Here is a 19,366-nt window from a genome sequence, read left to right on the forward strand (position 1 = left end):
TTTTGTCGATGGTGATACATTCACCATTTAAGGGTATACAGTATTACCTTGATAATGTAGTTCTGCAGTTGTGGTCCACCAAATAGTTCAGTGTCAATCATTACACCATGGTATGCCTGTGAGCAAACAACCGGAACGGACTAACAAAGCTAAGTGAAGGGAGGGGTGGCTACAAGAAAGGTAATACATCTCTTTCTCTCTGAAGTTAAAGAACTGAAAACTTTCGATTGAGCCAATTTGCAGATAGTAAATCTCCCTGTCACATTATATGCTTGTTGTGCTATGTTTTCCTGGTAGCTCTTACAATCAGCTAATAATTAACAACTTTCTGCCTGACATTGCTACATACTGACACACTGAAAAAGTGGAAGAAATACAGAGGGCAACTCCTAGTGCAGATGAGTTAGCAATATATGTACCCAGTAGCTTCTCCCTTTAGAAAGATACTCACACAGTAAAAAGCACACTATAGTGCTAATGCAGCCTGCTGGGTATATTACAGTGGCCCAGCGCACATACACACTCCGGCAATTAACTGTTCCAGGGTTTTTTGACGGTCAAATGAAAAGATAGGAGACTTCAGTTGATAAAAAAGAGCTTTATATAAAAACCATTGAATGAACAAATAAAATCAATCAGTAAAACACGATACGCGTTTCTCAGAGCTAACCACTCTGTTTCCTCAGGCAAGTAATACTGATCTATAGCTGAAGTCTCCTATTTATGTAACCTTAAACCAATTAGGATGTGAGTTACACCCAGTACACACCCTTTTTCTTTTCCCACAGGTGCATATATGTTTTTTTTTTTAAAACAGCATTGCTTCATTAACCCCTTAATGACCGGACCATTTTTCAATTTTCTTACCCTTAATGACAATGGCTATTTTTACATTTCTGCAGTGTTTGTGTTTAGCTGTAATTTCCCTCTTACTCATTTACTGTACCCACACATATTATATACAGTTTTTATCGCCATTAAATGGACTTTCTAAAGATACCATTATTTTCATCATATCTTATAATTTCCTATAAAAAAAAATATAAAATATGAGGAAAAAATTGAAAAAAACACACTTTTTCTAACTTTGACCCCCAAAATCTGTTACACATCTACAATCACCAAAAAACACCTATGCTAAATAGTTTCTAAATTTTGTCCTGAGTTTAGAAATACACAATGTTTACATGTTCTTTACTTTTTTTGCAAGTTATAGGGCAATAAGTACAAGTAGCACTTTGCTATTTCCAAACAACTTTTTTTCAAAATTAGCGCTAGTTACATTGGAACCCTGATATCTGTCAGGAATACCTGAATATCCCTTGACATGTATATATTTTTTTTAGAAGACAACCCAAAGTATTGATCTAGGCCCATTTTGGTATATTTCATGCCACCATTTCACCGCCAAATGTCATCAAATAAAAAAAAAAGTTCACTTTTTCACAAATTTTGTCACAAACTTTAGGTTTCCCACTGAAATTATTTACAAACAGCTTCTGCAATTATTGCACAAATGGTTGTAAATGCTTCTTTGGGATCCCCTTTGTTCAGAAATAGCAGACATATATGGCTTTGGGATTGCTTTTTGGTAAGTAGAAGGCCGCTAAATGCTGCTGCGCACCACACGTAAATTATGCCCAGCAGTTAAGGGGTTAATTAGGTAGGTTGTAGGGAGCTTGCATGGTTAATTTTAGCTTTAGGGTAGTGTAGTAGACAACCCCAAGTATTGATCTAGGCCCATTTTGATATATTTTATGCCACTATTTCACCGCCAAATGCGAGCAAACAATTAAAAAAAAATTCATTTTTCACAATTTTAGGTTTCTCACTGAAAGTATTTACAAACAGCTTGTGCTATTATGGCACAAATTGTTGTAAAAGCTTCTCTGGGATCCCCTTTGTTCAGAAATAGCAGACTTATATGGCTTTGGCGTTGCTTTTTGGTAATTAGAAGGCCACTAAATGCTGCTGCGCACCACACGTAAATTATGCCCAGCAGTGAATGGGGTTAATTAGGTAGGTTGTAGGGAGCTTGCAGGGTTAATTTTAGCTTTAGGGTAGAGATCAGCCTTCCACCTGACACATCCACCCCCTGATCCCTCCCAAACATTTCTCTTCCCTCCCCCACCCCACAATTGTCCCCGCCATCTTAAGTACTGGCAGAAAGTCTGCCAGTACTAAATAAAAGGAGTTTTTCTTTTCTTTAATAAAAAAAAAAAAAATGTTTTAGCTGTGATGGACCCCTGCCTTAGCCCCAACCTCCATGATCCCCCCCCAGCTCTCTAACCCTCTCCCCTACCTAATTGCCGCCATCTTGGGTACTGGCAGCTGTCTGCCAGTACCCAATTTGCCCCAAAAACAAGTGTTTTTTTTATCTTTTTTGCAATTATTAATGTTTTCTGTAGTGTAGCAGCCCCCCACAATACCCCAACCCCCTCCCCCTCCCAGATCCTTATATATTTATTTTTTTTAATTCTTTTTTCCCCCCTCTTCCCTCCTCATTGGTGTCAGTGGCCAGCTAATCGCGCACGCGTGCGCCCCCGCACACTCCCGGCACCCGGCGTGCACATTGCACTTACAGGAGCCGGATGCTGGGTAGCGATGGGCCGCCCACCCGCCTCCCTGTTATGCTCCCACCCACCAATGAACTGGCACCATCGCTACCGGTGCAGAGAGGGCCACAGAGTGGCTCTCTCTGCATCGGAGTCTTCTAAAAAGGTATTGCAGGATGCCTCCATATGGAGGCATCACTGCAATACCCTGAGAGCTGCTGGAAGCGATTGTGATCGCTTCCAGCACTCTCTTAGACAACTGACGTACCAGGTACGTCTATTGTCATTAACTGGTTGTTAATGCATGACGTACCTGGTACGTCAGTTGTCATTAAGGGGTTAAAAAATATTACATATCTAATGTGATCCAATACATAATGTGCAAAAATCGTGTCTAAAACTTACATGAATGCAAAGATATACAATGTAGAAAAACTTTAGCAAAGAGTTACATAGACATATGAAAGTGATACACCACATTAAACAATCTTGTTTGTAAACACAAAAATATATATGAGTACATAAACCTTATAATGGTTTTCTTCCTCGGTAATCTACACCTATTACCACATTCTTATTGTTATGTAAGATCATCTTGAAATGCCAGTTTTCCATATCGTAGAGACTATGCTTGCTGTTTAAAAATACTGACCAATACAATCATGCAGTGTGTGTGAGTAATGACCAATGTCCGTGTGTTATTCTGTGTCTGTTATGGTGTTCACAGCCGAACTTCTAACTCGACCCTTGTCCCTGCTTGTATTAGCATTTATTGTAAAAAGACACTCTGTATTTATTTTGTATATTAGTCCTCTTAAACCTAATTAGAAGCCGGTATAAACGCCCCTATATATACTGATCCGACGTGATTTTGTTACATAGAAGTTGGAATCGGCAATGTTTTAAAGTAAATAGCCAATCAAATCACTATATGAAAAAGAGGTGTGTGGATCTTACCCAATGACTATGTTTAATAAAATTTGAGCCAATCTGTGAAGCTGTATTTTCAAGCAGGCTGATCTTTTCCTCACAGCCCTTAGCCGCTATAGCTATAATAATACAGACTATAGCTAACAAACAGTGCGATGTCTAAGTGTTATATAATTACCTATCCCAAAAGAATTTTTCTTACATATCCTGATAGATTGTTAACTCCTCTACAATAAGACGATATATCATATAATCCTCGTATTTAAATGAATATTATATCACTATCTGTATGGAGGTGTGTCCGTATTAGCCAGTGATCCTTCATGACTATTATAGTAGACTAGATAAATGTGATAATGTGGAGCAGTGAAAGTAAATGAAAAGCTATTATTAACTATGACCTATTCAAAGTACCGTGTGTGCCTGTATCTATTGTGAAAATCGGTAAAAATGATATATAGATGAACCTGTGTTATCAAGTGGTAAGAATGTCTATAGAATAGATGTACATTCCTAATCTTTTGTATACATCCATAAACTTGAATAAAGGTGTACTAAATAATGTAAATCAATATATCAATACAAATATAATATACAATATTGTGTATATAATATGAAACATCCCATATGATGTTTTTCTAAACAAATATATGGTATTATTGACCACAAGGACAATATTGTACCTATGCATATAAACAATAAATAATAAAATGTGAACCTAATATAATAACTAAATAAAATTAAAAGATAGTTAATAAATATGTGTAGATGAATATAATGTTCCTTATCTATGGAAGTTATATGTATATGTATCTGATATATAAGCGACTATAAAAATAGTGTGAATATTATATGTATAATACTATATATATGTGACAAATTTCTGCAACTAAGTAGATAATGAATATGTACAAAATAAAATATCGATAATTATTGATTAAACATAAATTATAAAATGGCTAAATAAAAAAATAGCATTATATGCTTGTTGTGCTATGTTTTCCTGGTAGCTCTTACAATTGGCTAATAACTAACAACTTTCTGCCTGACATTGCTACATACTGACACACTGCTGGTGATATAAGCTTGTGACTGTAAACGTTTTTTCCAAAATCAAGAACTGATGGAAAATAAGTAATATTCATACATATAAGGGGACTGCGCTGGAATAAGCATGCCTTGCAACTAACAATATACCAGCGCTGGTCACTACTTGCCTATAACAATAATTTTTTTGTTTCTTTATTTTTTCTTATGTGTGCACACAAGCTTTATGAGCAATATTTGTGATGTTTTGCAGATATAACTTAGGAAATGTAATTATATATGGACCCAAGAGATAATTGCCTATGACTGCTTCTGCTGTATGAATAGGTATTAACTATTGCTACACCTGCACTATTCTTGTTGTTTCTCTGTTCTTTGTTTTTAAGAACTAGATGAATAAATAGGTGTTTTTGTAATATTTAAAAGAGTGCCCTATTCCCTGTCTTTAAAGGGACATTAAACCCAAAAATTTTCTTTCATGATTCAAATAGAGGACACAATTTTTAAAAACTTTCCAATTTACTTCTATTATCAATTTGTTTTAATTCTCATGTTATTCTTTGTTGAAGAGATACCTAGGTAGGCAGCGTGCACATGCCTGAAGCACTACACGACAGGAAATAGTGCTGCCATCTAGTGCCCCTGCTAATGTATAATATTGTTGCAAAACTGCTGCTATATAGTGCGGCAGGCACGTGCACACTCTTGAGCTTACATTCTTGCTTTTCCACAAAGGATAACAAGAAGACTAAGAAAATTTGATAATAGAAGTAAATTAGAAAGTTGTTTAAAATGTTATGTTCTATCTAAATCATGAAAGAAAAAAATTGGGTTTTATGTCCCTTTAAGGAAGCTCTCAAGATTTGAGATCATTTTCTTTCTTTATTTACAAAGTATAAATGTAATTGTCTGCACCAATAAAAAGTTATCTTGCTTCTATAAATGTACACCTAACTGTTTTGAACAGGTATATCAAAATATATAAATCAGTAGTTGTCATGATAGTTGTATCTTCTGTTCATATTTTGACAATATTTACGCATAATGTAATATGGAAAGAGGACGTTAGTTATTAACTCTTGTTTATCTGAAATACCCAATGAGTGTTGTAATAACCTACCTTTATATAGTGTAGATACAGTGCTACAGTTGCAACTGAAATTTGGCTCTCATATTTTCTGAGATTATCATGCTCATTTTGAGGCAGAGAAACTATTTTCAGATGAATAAAACATATTCCATCTTTTAGCACTTACGTCTTTGATGTTAAAATGTCATATTGAGTTATATTTTTTTTTTAAAAAACAACTAAACAAAACACATAAACATGTCTTCTTAGATTCTGTCCAAGTGCTAACAACAGCAACATAAAGGCAATCTCCCAATTATAAATTAATTATACTTTATAATTGTAAATGACTGTTGTGTGGAAGAAAGAAAAGAATTCCCACCAAGGACTCTTGTTAAACACTCTTTGCCCAGACTGATATGTGGAACAAGCTATGCTTGAAACTTAACTTTTATTAAAAATTCAAAAGTTAAAAAAAATGGGAAAAATAATAACAAAATATTTTAAAATCAAATGTTTCAGTGTATTCAGCAATTGAATTCCTGTTGAAATAATTTATAAATATTATGCCTTTGGATAATTATTACATTTTGTCTTCAACAGGATTATAAATGTTAATCAGAGCACTAATATTATTTGAAATATGCGTTGTAGATTCTGTAAACAATTAAACTCTATTCAAGTTGGTCTGGAAATTGAATACCTTTAGAAATGAGTCACCAAAACTGACTCTGAATATGGTAATCCTATATAATAAAAGGCAAAGTATGTTTGTCCGAAGCTGTCATGCGCAGTAGAGACTATGCGTGAGGACAAACACACCTGGCCTTCCAACTAACCTGCCGTCGTTTGGTGTAGTTGGCGTGGCCGGGCGGGTGCGGAGTGGGCGTGACTGGGCAGGTGCGATGTGGGTGTGACCGGGCGTGACATAGGGCGGGGTGTGACACGGGCGGGGCCAGCTGCTAAGAGACAGAGAGCTTTAAAGAGGGGGGATAGAGAGAGCAGAAGAGGAGGGAGAGAGAGACAGCAAAAGAGAGAGGGGGAGAGAGACAGCAAAAGAGAGAGGGGGAGAGAGACAGCAAGATAGAGAGGGGGAGAGAGACAGCAAAAGAGACGGGGGAGAGAGACAGCAAAAGAGAGGGGGGAGAGAGACAGCAAAAGAGAGGGGGGAGAGAGACAGCAAAAGAGAGGGGGGGAGAGAGAAAGCAAAAGAAATGGGGAGAGAGACAGCAAAAGAGAGGGGGGAGAGAGATCACAAAAGAAAAGGGGGAGAGAGACAGCACAAAAGAGAGGGGGAGAGAGACAGCAAAAGAGAGGGGGGAGAGGGACAGCAAAAGAGAGGGGGGATAGAGAGAGGGAAAGAGAAACAGCAAAAGAGAGAGGGGGAGAGAGACATCAAAATAGAGAGGGGGAGAGAGACCGCAAAAGGGAGGGGAGATAGAGAGAGGGAGAGAGAGACAGCAGGTGGGTGGGTGCGGAGTGGGCGTGACTGGGCAGGTGCGGCGTGGGCGTGACACGGGGCGGGGTGTGACACGGACGGGGCCAGATACCGGGGCCAGCTGCTAAGAGACAGAGAGCTCTAAAGAGGGGGGATAGAGAGAGCAGAAGAGGGGGGAGAGAGAGAGGGAGAGAGAGACCGCAAAAGAGAGAGGGGGAGAGAGAAGAGAGGGGGAGAGAGACAGCAAAAGAGAGGGGGAGAGAGACAGCAAAAGAGATGGGGGAGAGAGACAGCAAAAGAAAGGGGGAGAGAGACAGCAAAAGAGAGGGGGGATAGAGCACAAAAGAAAGGGGGGAGAGAGACAGCACAAAAGAGAGGGGGGAGAGGGACAGCAAAAGAGAGGGGGGATAGAGAGAGGGAGAGAGAGACAGCAAAAGAGAGAGGGAGAGAGACAGCAAAAGAGAGAGGGGGAGAGAGACAGCAAAATAGAGAGGGGAGAAAGACAGCAAAAGAGAGGGGGTAGAGAGAGGGAGAGAGAAACAGCAAAAGAGAGGGGGGAGAAAGACAGCAAAAAAGAGAGGGGAGAGAGACAGCAAGAGAGAGAGGGGGAGAGAGACAGCAAAAGAGAGGGTGAAGAGAGACAGCAAAAGGGAGGGGGGGAAAAGACAGCAAAAGAGAGGGGGGAGAAAGACAGCAAAAGAGAGGGGGGAGAGAGACAGAAAAAGAGAGGGGTGAGAGAGACAGCAAAAGAGAGGGGGTATAGAGCACAAAAGAGAGGGGGAGAGAGCACAAAAGAGAGGGGGAGAGTGCACAAAAGAGAGGGGGGGAGAGAGACAGAAAAAGAGAGGGGGGAGAGAGACAGCAAAAGAGAAGAGGGATAGAGCACAAAAGAGAGGGGGGAGAGAGCACAAAAGAGAGGGGGAGAGAGCACAAAAGAGAGGAGGGAGAGTGCACAAAAGACAGGGGAGAGTGCACAAAAGAGAGGGGGAGAGAGCACAAAAGAGAGGGGAGAGAGCGCAAAAGAGAGGGGGGAGAGAGTGCAAAAGAGGGGGAGAGAGCGCAAAAGAGAAGGGGAGAGAGAGCGCAAAAGAGGGGGAGAGAGAGCACAAAAGAGGGTGGAGAGAGAGCACAAAAGAGAGGGGGAGAGAGAGCGCAAAAGAGAAGGGGAGAGAGAGCGCAAAAGAGAGGGGGGGAGAGAGAGCAAAAGAGATAGGGGAGAGAGACAGCAAAAGAGAGGGGGGAGAGAGAGAGCAAAAGAGAGGAGGGAGAGAGACAGCAAAAGAGAGAGGGAGAGAGAGACAGCAAAAGAGAGAGGGGGAGAGAGACAGCAAAATAGAGAGGGGAGAAAGACAGCAAAAGAGAGGGGGGTAGAGAGAGGGAGAGAGAAACAGCAAAAGAGAGGGGGGATAAAGACAGCAAAAAAGAGAGGGGAGAGAGACAGCAAGAGAGAGAGGGGGAGAGAGACAGCAAAAGAGAGGGTGAAGAGAGACAGCAAAAGGGAGGGGGGAGAAAGACAGCAAAAGAGAGGGGGGAGAAAGACAGCAAAATAGAGGGGGGAGAGAGACAGAAAAAGAGAGGGGTGAGAGAGACAGCAAAAGAGAGGGGGTATAGAGCACAAAAGAGAGGGGGAGAGAGCACAAAAGAGAGGGGGAGAGTGCACAAAAGAGAGGGGGCGAGAGAGACAGAAAAAGAGAGGGGGGAGAGAGACAGCAAAAGAGACGGGGGATAGAGCACAAAAGAGAGGGGGGAGAGAGCACAAAAGAGAGGGGGAGAGAGCACAAAAGAGAGGAGGGAGAGTGCACAAAAGACAGGGGAGAGTGCACAAAAGAGAGGGGGAGAGAGCGCAAAAGAGAGGGGAGAGAGCGCAAAAGAGAGGGGGAGAGAGTGCAAAAGAGGGGGAGAGAGCGCAAAAGAGAAGGGGAGAGAGAGCGCAAAAGAGGGGGAGAGAGAGCACAAAAGAGGGTGGAGAGAGAGCACAAAAGAGAGGGGGAGAGAGAGCGCAAAAGAGAAGGGGGAGAGAGAGCGCAAAAGAGAGGGGGGAGAGAAAGCAAAAGAGATGGGGGAGAGAGACAGCAAAAGAGAGGGGGGAGAGAGAGAGCAAAAGAGAGGAGGGAGAGAGACAGCAAAAGAGAGGGGGAGAGAGAAAGCAAAAGAGAGGGGGGAGAGAGACAGCAAGAGAGAGAGGGGGATAGAGACAGCAAAAGAGAGGGGGAGACAGCAAAAGAGAGGGGGGAGAGAGGCAGCAAAAGAGAGGGGGGAGAGAGACAGCAAAAGAAAGGGGGGGGAGAGACAGCAAAAGAGAGGGGGGAGAGAGAGCACAAAAGAAAGGGGGGAGAGAGACATCCCAAAAGAGAGGGGGGAGAGGGACAGCAAAAGAGAGGGAGGATAGAGAGAGGGAGAGAGAGACAGCAAAAGAGAGAGGGGGAGAGAGACAGCAAAATAGAGAGGGGGAGAAAGACAGCAAAAGAGAGGGGGGATAGAGAGAGGGAGAGAGAGACAGCAAAAGAGAGGGGGGGAGAAAGACAGCAAAAAAGAGAGGGGAGAGAGACAGCAAAGAGAGAGGGGGGGAGAGAGACAGCAAAAGAGAGGGGGGAGAGAGACAGCAAAAGGGAGGTGGGAGAAAGACAGCAAAAGAGAGGCGGGAGAGAGACAGAAAAAGAGAGGGGGAGAGAGACAGCAAAAGAGAGGGGGGATAGAGCACAAAAGAGAGGGGGAGAGAGCACAAAAGAGAGGGGGAGAGTGCAGAAAAGAGAGGAGGGAGAGAGACAGAAAAAGAGAGGGGGGAGAGAGACAGCAAAAGAGAGGGGTGATAGAGCACAAAAGAGAGGGGGAGAGAGCACAAAAGAGAGGAGGGAGAGTGCACAAAAGAGAGGGGGAGAGTGCACAAAAGAGAATGGGAGAGAGTTCAAAAGAGAGGGGGAGAGAGCGCAAAAGAGGGTGGAGAGAGAGCAAAAGAGGGTGGAGAGAGAGCGCAAAAGAGAGGGGGAGAGAGAGCGCAAAAGAGAAGGGGAGAGAGAGTGCAAAAGAGAGGGGGGAGAGAGAGAGCAAAAGAGATGGGGGAGAGAGACAGCAAAAGAGAGGGGGGAGAGAGAGAGCAAAAGAGAGGAGGGAGAGAGACAGCTAAAGAGAGGGGGGAGAGAGAAAGCAACAGAGAGGGGGGAGAGACAGCAAAAGAGAGGGGGGAGAGAGTACAAAAGAGAGGGGGAGAGAGCAGAAAAGAGAAGGGGAGAGTGCACAAAAGAGAGGGGGAGAGTGCACAAAAGAGAGGGGGGAGAGTGCACAAAAGAGAGGGGGAGAGAGCAAAAGAGAGGGGGGAGAGAGAGAGCAAAAGAGATGGGGGAGAGAGACAGCAAAAGAGAGGGGGGAGAGAGAGAGCAAAAGAGAGGAGGGAGAGAGACAGCTAAAGAGAGGGGGGAGAGAGAAAGCAACAGAGAGGGGGGAGAGACAGCAAAAGAGAGGGGGGAGAGAGTACAAAAGAGAGGGGGAGAGAGCAGAAAAGAGAAGGGGAGAGTGCACAAAAGAGAGGGGGAGAGTGCACAAAAGAGAGGGGGGAGAGTGCACAAAAGAGAGGGGGGAGAGAGCAAAAGAGAGGGGGAGAGAGCGCAAAAGAGAGGGGGAGAGAGAGCGCAAAAGAGGGGGGAGAGAGAGCGCAAGAGAGAGGGGGAGAGAGAGCACAAAAGAGAGGGGGGAGAGAGAGCGCAAAAGATAGGGGGAGAGAGAGCACAAAAGAGAGGGGGGAGAGAGAGCGCAAAAGATAGGGGGAGAGAGAGCGCAAAAGAGGGGGGAGAGAGAGCCTAAAAGAGGGGGGGAGAGCGCAAAATTGGAGGGAAGAGAGAGCGCAAAAGAGAGGGGTGAGAGAGAGCACAAAAGAGAGGGGGGAGAGAGAGCGCAAAAGAGAGGGGGGAGAGAGAGAGCAAAAGAGAGGGGGGAGAGAGAGCAAAATAGAGGGGGGAGAGAGAGAGCAAAAGAGAGGAGGGAGAGAGAAAGCAAAAGAGGGGGGAGAGAGAGAGAGCAAAAGAGAGGGGAGAGAGAGCAAAAGAGAGGGGGAGAGAGAGAGCAAAAGAGAGGGGGGTGAGAGACAGCAAAAGAGAGGGGGGAGAGTGCCCAAAAGAGAGGGGGGAGAGTGCACAAAAGATAGGAGGGAGAGTGCACAAAATAGAGGGGGAGAGACAGCGCAAAAGAGAGGGGGAGGGAGCGCAAAAGAGAGGGAGGAAGAGAGAGGGGGGAGAGAGAGCAAAAGAGAGGGGGGAGAGAGAGAGCAAAAGAGAGGGGGGGAGAGAGAGAGCAAAAGAGAGCGGGAGAGAGAGAGAGTAAAAGAGAGGGGGAGAGAGTAAAAGAGAGGGGAGAGAGAGAGCAAAAGAGAGAGCAAAAGAGAGGAGAGAAAGAGAGGGGGGATAGAGAGAGCAAGGGGTGGGACCGCTGTACTGCAAAAAATGGCCCGTGTACACGGGCTTTAGGACTAGTATTCATATAATACATTTGTAGTGCTCTGATTAACATTTAGAATCCTGTTGAACACAAATATTTAAACAGGAGTTCAATAACTGGATACACTGAAATTGATTTTAAAATAATTTTTATGATTTTTACAATTTTTTTATCTATTAATTTATAAGAAAAGTAAAGTTTTAAGCATTGCCTGTTCCACATATCATTGTGGACAGAGAGTGCTTAAAGGGACAGTCTAGACCCAATACATAATTTTGATTACTTATTTTTACATACCAGAGAAGCATCCTGCAACTGGTCCCACATCTATAAACTTCTAAGAAGTACATGAAACATTTAAATATTCATCAGTTGATAAGAGTAAAAAATGGCTGCCAAGCTCTGCCCACCTATTGCGTGTATATTTTGATATGTTAAATTTCTCCAATCATGATGGACTCTTAAATAGGTTTTCCTACTCGCACATGCTGATTTGTGCATATGCCGTTAGAAATAGCTAACTGAAAAATATTAAAATGTGCACTGCTAAACTTTTTTTTACAAGAAAACGGATTAATGGACAAGAAAAACAATCTGTAGGCAGAGCACATGTACTTCTTACAAGCTTATAGATGTGGAACCTGTTGCAAGATGCTTGTCTGGTATCTAACAAAGAGTAATAATTAACAAGTAATAGACTGTCCCTTTAACAAGCATCCTTGGTGGGAATTATTTTCTTTTTTTCACACAACAGTTATTCATGTGTCTTCTTGGAGATTGCTGATCTTCTACATGTTTCATATGATGCTTTACACTACAGTGAGGATCCCAGACCATCAATTGGACTATACAGAGATGTAATATTACTTCATAACTCTGTTCAGTCGTAAGCTTTATCCTTTAATGTGATGCTGTCATTGTGCTTCATCTGACATTATTTTATCACTTTTCTTATTATTTTCTTTAGTGACATTTCTCTACACTTAACCTTTTACTTCCTTGCTTGGAAAGTCAGAATTGATTTCCCCCTACTTTGGGTGCCATTTAGTCAACCTTTCTCTCTCACTTAATACTAAGCATTACCTTTTTTTTCTGTAAAAGGCCCATGATTAGATACAATTATACCTACCCTATATTAGAGGGCAATAGACACATATTTGCTTTCACAATAAGTCAAGGGAAATCGTTTTATATCTCGATTGATCATCATTGTTTATGTCAGACCTTCCAGTATGATTTTCAAGCTGAAGAAAAAGGTGAGGTTATGGTGCACAAGTAATTATTCCATTCCCTGCTCAGAAACAAAAATATTCTAAAAAGAAGAATGGAATGTAAAAACAGTCTGGTGATCATGTGAAAACACGATAGATAGATAGATAGATAGATAGATAGATAGATGGATAGATGATAGATAGATAGATAGATAGATAGATAGATAGATGGATAGATGATAGATAGATGATAGATAGATAGATAGATAGATAGATAATAGAAAGATAGATATCTGATAGATTCATTTATTTATTAATGTTTTAGAAAAGTGCAGGGTGAGAGGCAGTCAGCCTTAATTTTTAGAAATAGATGTTTCTATTACAATTACAAAAACAGAGCGTTACTTCCAAATCAAAAGAAAGTTTTTTCATCAAGGGGCATATCTATCAAGCTGCTCCATAACCTGTCCGTCTGCGCTAAAGAGGCGGACAGACATCGCCACAATTCAACCCGATCGAATACGATCGGGTTGATTGACACCCCCTGCTAGTGGCCGATTGGCCGCGAATCTGCAGGGGGCAGCGTTGAACCAGCCGTTCACAAGAGCTGCTGGTGCAATGCTGAATACGGAGAGCGTATTGCTCTCCGCATTCAGCGAGGTCTGTCGGACATTATCCGCAATGTCGGATCATGTCCAACAGGCCTTTCATAAATAGGCCCCCAAGTGTTTTTTCAAATTGACAGATACATGCAGATTATAATGTCTTATCCATTATAACAATAGATATGCAAGTAGTTTACTCTGGAGATATTTATTTCAGACAATTCAATAGCTTCTTTACAACCCACATTAGACGAGGAGTAAATGAGGTTTGTCTCATGCTGACAACAAAGCAAAGCAGCATAGTTTTTAGTACGTCTAATAAACATAAAGTTTTTCTCTAACAAATGAATCTGGTGCTTTACAATTGTTGTTACATCAGATATTACAGTCTTTCTTCACCTTATTACTTATTTAATGATAGTTTTAATATTATAGAAAAATGTAGGAAGGAAAATGGATATACCAGAGCACTCAAAGTGAACTATTAAGGATTGATTCACAGTGTGAGTTGGAGTGCAGGACTGGGTGTTATAAATAAAACATAACTTTTAATAATGTCCAAGTAAAAATGGTAAATAATAGTGATAAACATTCACACAGTGTAGTGTATATTAAAATCAATTAAAAAAGGAGATGAATGCTGAAGTGCCAAATAGTGGCCATACAAAGTATGTCAAGTGGGTAATTCACAATCAAAAAGCACTGTATAGTGCTTAGCAATAGCAACAAAACTAATTCAATAAGAAAAGGAAGTTACACTTCCACAAAATATGATGCTGAGTACAGTGCTCAGCCGTAGTAAGCTTCTATTTAGGTCACACACTCTGTATACAATTACAAGATAGAGTTGAACTTGTGAATCTATCACTATCTAGACCTGTGTAATGAGTCAGAATAAAACCCAATTCACAGAAAATAGGTGTAGGTTAAGTGACTAAACCGCTAACATGTATATGTTGCTATTGAACAATTATACCCACAAGAAGGGTGTGTGTGGTGGGCAAGTCTGTCAAGGGTGTACCACAATATGCTTGCGGATTGCACACGGAACTAATCTAAAAAGAGGATTGACCTCACACAAATTATCTAGCTAGTGCAATGCTGGAGCGGTACTACACCTTGTCAGAATCCCATACTAATTCCATACTTAATGTAATATAATGAGGAAGGGTACTGATAAGTCAATCTAAGAAGCCCAAAAATCGGCTTGTTGGCTTAGAAGGAATACTTCTGGTAAGCGTTTCAACAGTACGGTCCAATATTAACAATTATACACACACACGCTATATTGAACTATCAGCATTCATAAGGAGCGCCTGATGCGCATTTCGCCACCTCCGTGGCTTTCTCAAAGGCTAACCCGTCCTGCCTCAACTCGAGCGGTTAAGTATCGCTCAGAGCCAATCACCGGTGAGTAATCGTGCACACCCACTAACGGATGGCCAATCACTAGTCATCTACCCCATTGGGTAGAGGTATGTCACATGACTTGTCATCCTGATGCAGATGGGCGTGATTCATCACGCAACTATACATCAGCATAGACGGATAATATTTGTTTAGTAGGAGAGATATATGTTAAACAGGTACTATTCAAATCCTTTTATCACTAGTTGTCATAGTGATCAAATATCACAACTTTGCTTCAAGTCTAGTCATCAATATTTAGTTAGTATTTGACAGATAAAAGGGGGGACATAAATCATATAGTTCTCCCATTAGCATTGATATCAAAAATAAATTTTATTATATATCTGTAAATTACCAGGAAATTACTATATATGTGATTGAACTAATGTCACTGGTGTTATGTCCTCAGATATTCTTTAATGAAGTCTGCTGATAAGACAATATACAAATAAGGAATTATATCACGATCAATATTTATGGATTAGCTGTTATAAGTAAACCAAAGTAACTCCTATTTAATCACAGCACTTCGCATGTCCATGAGCTTGTGACAATAAATAAATCATATATAGTTAATACTCAATCAAAACTACTCCCCTATTCAGCCAACACCACTAGATTCAAGGTGTTGCAAAGTCTTAAACTTTTTTGTGTGAAGCCTGAATGGGTTTGTACGAATGTTTGCTACCTCATGCAAAACATATAATACATTCTGATTTTGCTCCAATTGTATGTTAAAATATGTTATGTTATTTTCACATATTTTTAAGAAAATGAGTTATGGGGGTACAGACATCACACATAATCTTTCGCTAGCTGTAGCTCTAAAGCAAGGTCCTATTATGGGTATCGTATCATGTGATTTACAGAAAAGAGTTGTAACCATCTTGTTCATTAATACCCAGTGGCGCTAGAGTGTCTAGCCAGAATATCCAGCGGCATTCTGCTTGTAGTAGCATAGTTTCTACATTTCCTGCTCTGATCCCAGGTTTTATTACTTGTAGCACTGATATCTTCAGTTCTGGTTTTGTACTGTGGTTTTTTAAGTAATGTTTCGCCACTGGGGTTAAGTTCTTGCCTTTCTCTTGGTCTTTTAGGCAGTTCTTTATACTACCAATGTGCTCGCCCAGTCGTATGCGTAGCTCCCTAGTAGTTATTCCAATATATCTTTTGCCACATTTGCACAACAAGCAGTACACAACATTTTTGGTTTTGCAATTTGCAAATCCCAGCATTCGTTTAATGCTTCCTGTTCGTGTCTTATATTCCCTTTCATTAGAGATATATTGACAAAAACTGCATGTGCCAAATGCGTACGTTCCACATATGTATTTATACGTTCTTCTTTTGGTAAAGTGGCTTTTAACCAACAAATTCCCTATAGTTGGAGCTCTTCTCCAGCTTGTCTTTATACTCTCACCTACATATGGTGATAGATCTTTATCAGATTTAAGTATTCCACTATGTTTATTCAGAATCTTTGTGATTTTATCATGATTGTTGTTATAAGTAGTCACAAATCTGACTTCTTTTTCAGCAGTTTGTACTTTCTTTTTAGGAATCAGAAGTGATTCCCTTGGTGTTCTTTTTGCTCTTTGGTAAGCTTTACGTATTATTTTACGACTATATCCTCTGTCTTTAAGTCGTAATTTCAGTTCTCTTGCTCTCTCATTAAACACTTTAAAGTCCGTTCAATTTCTCCTTATTCTGAGGAACTCTCCCGTGGGAATAGCATTTTTAGTTCCTCTAGTATGGCAACTATCGTATTGGAGAATTGAATTGGTTGCTGTCTCCTTCCTGAAAAGATCTGTTTTTATGTAATTGTTATCATCTCTGTAGATATTGATGTCCAAAAATTCTACTTTGTTTCTATTTATGCAATACGTCCGTTTCAGGTTAATGTCATTCTGATTAAGATTGGTGATAAATTCTTTAAACATCTCTTCGCTTCCCGTCCATATTATGAAGAGATCATCTATGTATCGACACCACATATTTATATGATCAGTATATTTAGACATACTGTCAGTGAATACATATTCACTCTCCCACCACCCTAAGTAGATGTTGGCATAGGTGGGGGCGCAAGATGACCCCATGGCGGTGCCCTGGATTTGTAAGTAGAAGTTATCATTAAAAACAAAGTAGTTATGGGTAAGTACAAATTGCAGTAGTCTTATCAGCAGACTTCATTAAAGAATATCTGAGGACATAACACCAGTGACATTAGTTCAATCACATATATAGTAATTTCCTGGTAATTTACAGATATATAATAAAATTTATTTTTGATATCAATGCTAATGGGAGAACTATATGATTTATGTCCCCCCTTTTATCTGTCAAATACTAACTAAATATTGATGACTAGACTTGAAGCAAAGTTGTGATATTTGATCACTATGACAACTAGTGATAAAAGGATTTGAATAGTACCTGTTTAACATATATCTCTCCTACTAAACAAATATTATCCGTCTATGCTGATGTATAGTTGCGTGATGAATCACGCCCATCTGCATCAGGATGACAAGTCATGTGACATACCTCTACCCAATGGGGTAGATGACTAGTGATTGGCCATCCGTTAGTGGGTGTGCACGATTACTCACCGGTGATTGGCTCTGAGCGATACTTAACCGCTCGAGTTGAGGCAGGACGGGTTAGCCTTTGAGAAAGCCACAGAGGTGGCGAAATGCGCATCAGGCGCTCCTTATGAATGCTGATAGTTCAATATAGCGTGTGTGTGTATAATTGTTAATATTGGACCGTACTGTTGAAACACTTACCAGAAGTATTCCTTCTAAGCCAACAAGCCGATTTTTGGGCTTCTTAGATTGACTTATCAGTACCCTTCCTCATTATATTACATTAAGTATGGGATTAGTATGGGATTCTGACAAGGTGTAGTACCGCTCCAGCATTGCACTAGCTAGATAATTTGTGTGAGGTCAATCCTCTTTTTAGATTAGTTCCGTGTGCAATCCGCGAGCATATTGTGGTACACCCTTGACAGACTTGCCCACCACACACACCCTTCTTGTGGGTATAATTGTTCAATAGCAACATATACATGTTAGCGGTTTAGTCACTTAACCTACACCTATTTTCTGTGAATTGGGTTTTATTCTGACTCAATACACAGGTCTAGATAGTGATAGATTCACAAGTTCAACTCTATCTTGTAATTGTATACAGAGTGTGTGACCTAAAGAGAAGCTTACTACGGCTGAGCACTGTACTCAGCATCATATTTTGTGGAAGTGTAACTTCCTTTTCTTATTGAATTAGTTTTGTTGCTATTGCTAAGCACTATACAGTGCTTTTTGATTGTGAATTACCCACTTGACATACTTTGTATGGCCACTATTTGGCACTTCAGCATTCATCTCCTTTTTTAATTGATTTTAATATACACTACACTGTGTGAATGTTAATCACTATTATTTACCATTTTTACTTGGACATTATTAAAAGTTATGTTTTATTTATAACACCCAGTCCTGCACTCCAACTCACACTGTGAATCAATCCTTAATAGTTCACTTTGAGTGCTCTGGTATATCCATTTTCCTTCCTACATTTTTCTATGTTTATAACAGGATATTGAACACCCCCCACCTTTATTATTGTGATTAAGGAAATATTATTTTTCCACCCGAAGTATAGGGTTTAATTGTGTTGGGGACATTATAAGTACATTAAATACAGAAATATTTCTCTCCCCAAATTTCTTAAATAGTTTTAATATTAGCTTGTTAATGAGGTGAAAGTGAGCATTGTTCTCTGCACACACATGTGAAGCGTAGTTAGATATTCTCAGTGCCACAGCATTTTAAATACTGCAGTTGCTCAGAACACCAGTGGGGCTTGTATCATATCAGCACAAACAAAATGAGTCATTATGGTACAGATGGTATAAGATGGTCCAAGCACCTTAAGCTGTCTGAGAAAGTGTTGTGTTTAAAAATGCTGGTGCATGGTGCATACTTAAGTGGACTTTTGAAACAGCTCTAGCTTTTATCTTTTTTGCTAATAAATGTATATTACAAAATGACCCTATTCAAAACTGAAATGCATCCATGTGGATTCCAGTTTTGACTGGGATGCCCCTTTAATTATGTTGTTACCCTTTTGAACACTCAATTTCATCAAGTCCATAATGAATACACACTTTCACTCTTGTAAAATGTCAGGATACACTGAGGCAGGGGCGAAACTACAGGGGGTGCAGAGGTCGCAGATTCAAAAAAAAAAAAAAAAATGTTGACCTGCCACTGCCTGCACTGATATCATGTGAGTGTGACATGATGCTTCACTAGTGTCTCTGACTACAGGAGTTAGTGTTTCCTGTTTTACCCATTGGTGTTTATGTGTGTATGTGTATATGTGTATGTATGTATGTATGTGACTGTGTCTGTATTTATGCATGTATGTGTGTGTGTGTTTGTATGTTTGTGGAACCAGCAAATTACAGACCTTGTTACTACAGCATGGGGGGGGGCAGGGGGTAAACAGTGTCACTATACAGTACCACTATATACAGTACGGTGGGGGCTGGACCATGTCACAGACTACTGTGATCACTTTATAAAGTACTGGGGTGGGTAGGGTCAGGCCAGCCATCTCACCGGCAGACTACTTACTTTGTCACTGACTCACTATATACAGTA

General features: G+C 40.7%; 1 protein-coding gene across 2 annotated transcripts in view; it reads left to right on the forward strand.

The window, feature by feature from the left end:
• TMEM144 (transmembrane protein 144) overlaps positions 1 to 19,366 on the forward strand; it is a 116,852-nt gene that overhangs the window by 71,317 nt on the left and 26,169 nt on the right. The gene's annotated exons all lie outside the window — the stretch shown is intronic.

The sequence above is a fragment of the Bombina bombina genome, chromosome 2 (genome assembly GCF_027579735.1).
Source record: "Bombina bombina isolate aBomBom1 chromosome 2, aBomBom1.pri, whole genome shotgun sequence".
In the NCBI taxonomy this organism is placed as follows: Eukaryota; Metazoa; Chordata; class Amphibia; order Anura; family Bombinatoridae; genus Bombina; species Bombina bombina.